Here is an 8,610-nt window from a genome sequence, read left to right as displayed (position 1 = left end):
TGCTCAGGCTAGTCTTGAACTCCTGGCCTTAAGTGCCTTAGCCTCTGAGAGTGCTGGGATTACAGGCGTGAGCCACAGTGACTGGCCCAAACACAAATTTTTCTTTCTTTCTTTCTTTCTTTCTTTTTTTTTTCCAAGGCAGAGTCTCGCTCTGTCACCCAAGCTGGAGTGCTGTGGCACGATCTTGGCTCACTGCAACCTCCATCTCCTGGGCTCAAATGATTCTCGTGCCTCAGACTCCCAAGTAGCTGGGATTACAGGCACACACCACTACACCTGGTTAATTTTTTTTATTTCTCGTAGAAACGGGGCCTCACTGTGTTGCCTAGGCTGGTCTCAAACTCTTGGCCTCAAGCATTCCTCCCTCTTCAGCTTCCCAAAGTTCTGGGATTACAGGCATGAGCCTTCACACCTGGCCTCGCTTGTCTTTTTTTCTTTGAGAGAATTTGTTTCTCATAATTGCAACCATAGTGGATTTATTGTTTGATGTGATTGTTGTCTCTTATGAGTATTGCTTATTTCATTAAAAAACTCTTTGATATTAGATCTCACGCTATTTGATTCGCAAAGTTGCGAATCATGGTTTCGCAAAGTTGCAAAAGATGGTTTAAGGGTGAAGGAAAAGCGTTCATTCACACAGCGAAAGCCATTTCTATCCATTCATCCAGGCCTTGGGCAACTGAACAGTGGGCATTTCCTGGTTCTTGAGTCCTTTCCTGAAACACCCAGCTACACCCGAACCTTGCTAAATTCTCTGCTCTGTCTCAACTCCGAGTCAAAAGCCAGAAAAACAGTAGCAGCAGTTTAGATTGGCCATGACTACTTTCAACTTTACTAATACAAGCCTCCCTTCTGAGGATATTAGAGTCACATTCTACCCCCATCCCCACCCCCAGGCAAACGTTTCAGAATTCTTTCAGGATGGGGATTAACTAATAACCGCATGGGGAAGAGAAGCCAAGATTGAGAGATAGATCAGGCTCCTGGGCCAACACCATCACTATTGCTGTTGGGAACTGCTGAGAGACTGTTTTCTCCAATGAACTGGAGACCTGATTCCAACCCTCCCTTCATTCCCTAAGAGGGTCAATTAAGATCATGGATATGAAAGCACTTTGTAAAATCTGAAAGTGCTACCCATGTGATTGCATCTGAATTGGGATGTTATGAGTTAGGGTTCAGGTTTCAAGCACCAGTTAGAAATCTTTTAGGGACTGAGGCTGGGCATGATGGCTCACGCCTGTATTCCCAGCAGTTTGGGAGGCCAAGGCAGGCAGATCACCTGAGGTCAGGAGTTCAAGACCAGCCTGGCCAACATGAGTGAAACCCCATCTCTACTAAAAATACAAAAAATAGCCCGGAGTGGTGGCATGAGCCTGTAATCCCAGCTACTCGGGAGGCTGAGACAGGAGAATCACTTGAACCCAAGAGGCGGAGGTTGTAGTGAGCAAGATTGCACCACTGCACTCCAGCCTGGGAGACAGAGCGAGACTCCATTTCAAAAAAAAAACAAATAAATAAAATAAATATTTTAGGGACAAGGGATTTTCCCACCAGGTAGAGCAGCAGGGATGTTGACCCAAAGAATCCATGCTCAGGACCCAGGTCCCACCCTGATGGAAGGAGCTTGCAGTGCCAAGACAGTGTGTTGCCATCACTCAGGCACTGTGAAGGCACAAAAAAAATGCCCTGTGCAGATGACACTTAAGCCAAAGCTGTCCAAACATTTCCTCCGTACCACAAGGAGAAGAACTCCATAAACAGAGTTGAAGGACAAGCTGTCAGATTAGGAGAAAACACTTGCCACACATGTATGTAGCAGAAAAAAAAAAAGTATGCAGATATATAAAGAACCACAATAACTCATGAAGGAAAATAAGCAGCCGGGTGCACGGTGGCTCGTGACTGTAATCCCAGCACTTAAGGAGGCTGAGGAAGGTGGGTCACTTGAGGTCAGGAATTCGTGACCAGCTTGGCCAACATGGTGAAACCCCTTCTCTACTAAAAATACAAAAAGCCGGGCGTGGTGGTGTGCGCCTGTAATCCCAGCTACTCAAGAGGCTGAGGTAGGAGAATTGTTTGATCCTGGGAGGCAGAGGTTGCCGTGACCCAAGATCGTGCCACTGCACTCCAGTCTGGGTGACAGAGCGAGACTCCGTTTCAAAAAAAAAAAAAAGCCAAGGCATAGGAACAGACCATTTTTAGAAGAGGAATTATAACTGGTCAATAAATGCATACAATGAGAAAAATGTAAATTAAACTTTTAAAAAGCCATGTGATACTATTTATTTATTTCCCATCATGTTGGCAAAAAGAAATAAGAATTTGAGCTTGATAATATTGAGTGCTCCAGCATGGCCAACATGGTGAAACCCTGTCTCTACTAAAACTACAAAAATTAGCCAGGCATGATAATTTTAGCCAGGCAAAAATTAGCCTGAAATCCCAGCTACTCGGGAGGCTGAGACAGGAAAATCGCTTGAACCCAGGAGTCGGAGGTTGCAGTGGGCCAAGATTGCACCACTGCACTCCAGCCTGGCAGCCTCGGCGACAGAATGAGATTCTGGCTCAAAAAAAAAAAAAAAAAAAAAGAGTGCTGGAGAAGATTTGGAGAAACTATATTCTCGTACGGTGCTGTTTGGAATGCAAATTGATAGAATTTTTGTTTACAGCCCCAAAGCTGAGGACAAAACTGATTAATACAAAGCCCCACATTCTAAACCGAGCCGCAGACACACCCTTTAGGATTCCTAGTGAGAGAGCAGGTCCATCTTGCTAATTTCCACCCTCATCACCCACCTCAATGAGACAGCTGTGGTGGTTCCTCACCTGCCCCCACAGGGACGTCCCACACCTCAAAGCAAGTGAGGAGGTTGCTCCAAAAGAAGCCCTGACCAGCCTGGGCAACATACTGAGACCCCATTTCTACTAAAATTAAAAAGTGAAAATTAGCCAGGCAGGGTGGCGCACACCTATAGTCCCAGCTACTTGGAAGGCTGAGGCGGGAGGATCGCTTGAGCCCAGGAGTTGGAGGCTGCAGTGAGCTGTGATTGCACCTCTGAACTCCAGCCTGAGTGACAGAGACCTTGTCTCAAAAACAAACAAACAAACAATACAACAACAATTAAAAAAGAAGAAGAAGAAGCCCTTGTGGAGATTGGAGGCAGCTCTCCTGGGCTGCAGGAACCAGAAGGCTCAGATGAAGGCTGACAAGAGGTTCTTAGGAGAACCTGATGCAGGCCCCTGAGTGTGGCGTCCACCAGTGCTGTCATCCAACCCAGAGGATTCTGGAGGAGGAACGAGAAGGTCCGGAGCAGCCCGAAGGGGCCAGACAGGGAGAGAGAGGAGGGCACGTCCTTTTGGATAGGTGAGAATAAATGAGACCCCTAGGCCTAGTGAATGCCAACAAAATGAGCAGGCTCTAGTGTTGTGGCGGCCCCTGCCCTAAACAGCTGCCTACCCTGGCAAAGGGACGGGCAGTGAGAGGCTGCCGGGAGTGGAATCCCCTGGGGCAGGGGCAGGGAGGAAGGACTGAGGGGTTGTCATAAGAGGCCAGCCAGAAAGCGTCTGCCTATACCACCTCAGAAGAAGCCAACACCTCCCAGGAGAGCACATGACAGGTGTCACAGATCATAGACACACCAATCATGTGTCACCCAGCCCCTTTTCCTCTGATTAACCTTGACCTTGAAGGAGCCAGCAGAGAGGAGTGGGGAGGGTTCCTTCACCACTTTAGGTCACCTTATTTATATTTACATTAAAAAAAAAAAATACTGGGTCTCCTTCTATTGCCCAGGCTGACACGTAGTGGCCCAATCATAGCTCACTGCAGCCTCCAACTACTGGACTCAAGCAATCCTCCTGCCTCAGCCTCCTGAGTAGCTGGGACCCCAGGCGAGCATCACCATATCCAGCCTTTTTTTTTTTTTTTTCCTCTGGAGAGATGGGGTCTCACTATGACTAGTCACAAACCCCTGGACTCAAGTGCTTCTCCCACCTCGACCTCCCAAAATGCTGGTATTATAGGCGTGAGCCACTGCGCCTCACCAGGTCTCTTTAAATTGGATGTGATATTAACTTTGGAACCATGCTGGGCTTTTTTTTCATATCTGAAAATGAGACTCCCAAAGTGCAAAGCTATCCTCCCACCTCAGCCTCCCAAGTAGCTGAGACTACAGGCATGAACCACCATGCCTGGCTAATTCTTTTTTGAGATAGAGTCTTGCTCTGTCACCCAGGCTGGAGTGCAGTGACACAATCTCTGCTCACTGCAGCCTCTGCCTCCTGGTTCAAGTGATTCTCCTGCCTCAGCCTCCCGAGTAGCTGGGATTACAGGTGCCCACCACTGCACCCAGCTAATTGTATTTTTAGTAGAGACGGGGTTTCACCATGTTGACCAGGCTGGTCTTGAAATCCTCACCTCGGGTGATCCGCCTGCCTCGGCCTCCCAAAGTGCTGGGATTACAGGCATGACTCATCATGCCTGGCCAAAAAAAATTTTTTTAATTAAATTTTAAAAATAGGCTGGGCGTGGTGGCTCACGCCTGTAATCCCAGCACTTTGGGAGTCCGAGGCAGGTTGATCACGAGGTCAGGAGATCGAGACCATCCTGAAACCCCATCTCTACTAAAAATACAACAAATTAGCCGGGCGAGGTGGTGGGCGCCTGTAGTCCCAGCTACGCGGGAGGCTGAGGCAGGAGAATCACTTGAACCTGGAAGGCAGAGGTTGCAGTGAGCTGAGATCACACCACTGCACTCCAGCCTGGGTGACAGAGCAAGACTCTGTCTCAAAACATAAAACAAAACTACTCACTAAACTTGACAATATTACTTCTGATGAGGAGGAAAAAGAAATAATCAGCATTGGGGGTGTGGTCAAAGGAAACCTTCCCCTTATCTGTAAGATATAATTAAGTACAGACATGCGTTGTTTTATTGTAGTTCACTTTATTGCTTTTCATGGATACCGCATTTTCTACAAACTGAAGGTCTGTGGCAACCCGGCGTCAAGCAAATCTATTGGTGCCATTTTTCAACAGCACGTGCTCACTGCACCTCTCTTTGTCAGATTTTGGTAATTCTCACAATATTTCAAGCTTTTCATCATTCTTCTATCTGTGATGGTGATCTGTGATCAGTGATCTTTGAAGTTACTATTGTAATTGTTTTGGGGTACCACAAACCTCAAGCATAAAAGATGGTGAACATAATGGATAAATGTGTGCATTCTGACTGCTCCACCAGTCAGTGGTTCCCCTCTCTCTCCCAGTCCTTGTGCCTCTTTATTCTCTTAGACACAACAATATTGAAATTAGTACAATGAGTAACCCTACAGTGTCCTCTAAGTGTTCAAGTGAAAGGAAGCGTCATGTTAAATCAAATTATTAAGCTTAGCGAGGAAGGCGTTTCAAAAGCTGAGACAGAGGCTGGGCGCAGTGGCTCACGACTGTAATCGTAGCACTTTGGGAGGCCGAATCGGGTGGATCACCTGAGATCAGAAGTTTAAGACCAGCCTGGCCAACATGGTGAAACCCTCTCTTTACTAAAAATACAAAAATTAGCAGGGTGTGGTGGCGGGCGCCTGTAATCCCAGCTACTCAGGAGGCTGAGGCAGGAGTATCACTTGAACCCGGGAGGTGGAGGTTGCAGTGAGCCAAGATCATACCACTGCACTCCAGCCTGGGTGACAGAGCAAGACTCTGTCTCAAAAAAAAAAGGCTGAGAGATAGGCTGAAGGCTAGGCCTTTTGCACCAGTTAGCCAAATACTGAATGCAAAGGAAAAGTTATTGAAGGAAGTTTAAAGTGCTACTCCAAGGCCTGGCACAGTGGCTCAGCTAATAATTTCAATACTTTGGGAGGCCAAGGTGGGAGTATCACTTGAGCCCAGGAGTTTGAGACCAGCCTAAACAACATAGCGAGACCCTGTCTCTAAAAAATATTTTAAAAATTTAAAAATTAGCCAGCATGGTAGTTCACACCTGCAGTCCCAGTACTCAGGAGGCTGAGGTGGGAGGATCATTTGAGCCCAGGAGGTCCAGGCTGCAATGAGCCGCGATTGCACCACTACACTCCAGCCTGGACAACGGAAAGAAATCTTGTCTCAAAAAAAAAAGTGCTACTCCAGTGAACATGAATCATAAGAAAGTGAAACAGCCTAATTGCTGATATGAAGGAAGTTTGAGTGATCTGGATAGAAGATCAAACCAGCACAACATCCCCTTAAGCCAAAGCCAAATCCAGAGCAAGGTCCGAATGCTCTTCAGTCCTACGAAGGCTGAGAGAGGTGAGGAAGCTGCGGAAGAAAATTTGGAAGTCAGCAGAGGTGGAAGTCAGCAGGGTTCATGAGGTTTAAGGAAAGAAGCAATCTCCACAACATAAAAGTACAAGGTGAAGCAGCAAGTACAGATGGAGAAGGCGCAGCAAGTTCTCCAGAAGATCTCTGATGAAGGTGGCTACACTCAACAACAGGTTTTCAATGTAGATGAGATGGTCTTTGATGGAAGAAGATGGCATCTAGGACTTTCAGAGAAGTCAATGCCTGGCTTCAAAGCTTCAAAGGACAGGCTGACTCTCTTGTTAGAGGCTAATGCAGCTGGTAGGACTTCAAGTTGTAGCCAGTGGTCATTTACCATTTGGAAAATCCCAGGGCCCTGAAGAATGATGCTAAATCCACCCTTCTTGTACTCTAGAAATGGAACAAAGCTGGGGTGACAGCACATCTGTTTACAGCATGGTTGACTAAGTGGTTTTTCTTGTTTTATTTTGTTTTTTTGTTTTTTTGAGACGGAGTCTCGCTCTATTCCACGCTGGAGTACAGTGGCGCGATCTTGGCTCACTGCAACCTCCGCCTCCCAGATACAAGTGATCCTCCTGCCTCAGCCCCCTAGTAGCTGGGATTAGAGGCATGCGCCACCATGCCTGGCTAGTTTTTTATTTTTGGTAGAGACGGGGTTTCACCATGGTGGCCAGTCTGGTTTCAATCTCCTGCCCTCAGGTGATCCACCCGCCTTGGCCTCCAAAAATGCTGGGATTACAGGCGTGAGCCACCGTGCCCGGCCAAAGACTGAGCGTTTTAAGCCCACTCTGGAGACCTGCTGCTCAGAAAAATAGATTTATTTCCAAAGTTTGCTGCTCATTAACAATCCATCTGGTCACCCAAGAGCTCTGATGGAGATGTCCAAGGAGATTAGTGTTGTTTCCATGCCTGCAAACACAACACACATTCTGCAGTCCATGGACCAAGCAGTAATTTCGACTTTCAAGTCTTATTCCTTCAGAAATACATTTCATGGCCGGGCGTGGTGGCTCAAGCCTGTAATCCCAGCACTTTGGGAGGCCAAGGCAGGTGGATCACCTGAGATAAGGCGTTCGAGACCAGCCTGGGCAACATGGTGAAACCCCATCTCTATTAAAAATACAAAAAATTAGCCAAGAGTGGTGGTGGGCACCTGTAATCCCAGCTACTTGGGAGGCTGAAGCAGAATTGCTTGAACCTGGGAGGCCGAGGTTGCAGTGAGCTGGGATCACGCCACTGCACTCCAGTCTGGGTGACAGAGCAAGACTCTGTCTCAAAAAAAAAAAAAGAAAGAAAGAAAGAAATGCATTTCATAAGGCTATAGCTGCCATAGATAGTGATTCCTCTGATGGATCTAGGCAAAGTCAATTAAAAACCTTTTCTGGATAACTTGCAAGTTATTCAGAAAATCTAGCTAAGATCGTTGATGAAGGTGGCTACACCTTACAACAGATTTCCAATGTAGACAAAACAGCCTTCTATTGGAAGAAGATGCCATCAAGGACTTTCATAGCTAGAGAGGAGAAGTCAATGCCTGGCTTCAAAGCTTTAAAGGACAGGCTGACTCTCTTGTTAGGGACTAATGCTGCTGGTGACTTTAAGTTGTAGCTAATGCTCATTTACCATTCCAAAAATCCTAGACCCCTTAATAATTATGCTAAATGTACTATGCCTGTCTCTATAAATGAAACAACAAAGCCTGGATGACAACATATCTGTTTATAGCACAGTTGACTGAATATTTTAAGCCCACTGTTGAGAACTACTGCTCAAAAGGAAATTTCTTTCTTTTTTTCTTTCTTTCTTTCTCCATTGCCTAGGCAGAGTGCAGTGGCATGATCATAGCTCATTGAAGCCTCAACCTCCTAGGCTCAAGCAATCCTCCTGCTTCAGCCTCCCAAGTAACTGGAACTACAGGTTTGTGCCACCATGCCTGACTAATTTTTTTTATTTTTTGTAGAGACAGGGTCTTGCTATATTACCCAGGCTGGTCTCAAACTCCTGGGCTCAAGTGATCCTCCCTCCTCAGCCTCCTGAAGTGCTGAGATTACAGACACAAGCCACCACATCTGGTCAAAAAGACTCCTTTCAAAATATTACTGCTAATTGACAATGCACCTGGTTACCCAAGAGCTCTGATGGAGATGTACCAAGAGATAAATGTTGTTTTCATGCCTGCTGATATGGTTTGGCTCTGTGTTCCCACCCAAATCTCACGTCAGGTTGTGATCTTCAGTGTTGGAGGAGGGGCCTGGTGGGAGGTGATTGGATCATGGGGGCAGTTTCTAATGGTTTAGCATCGTCCCCCTAGT

Source organism: Pan paniscus, chromosome 18 (assembly GCF_029289425.2).
Source record: "Pan paniscus chromosome 18, NHGRI_mPanPan1-v2.0_pri, whole genome shotgun sequence".
Classification (NCBI taxonomy): Eukaryota; Metazoa; Chordata; class Mammalia; order Primates; family Hominidae; genus Pan; species Pan paniscus.
The sequence above is the reverse complement of the archived record's forward strand: the minus strand, read 5'-3'. Positions refer to the sequence as shown.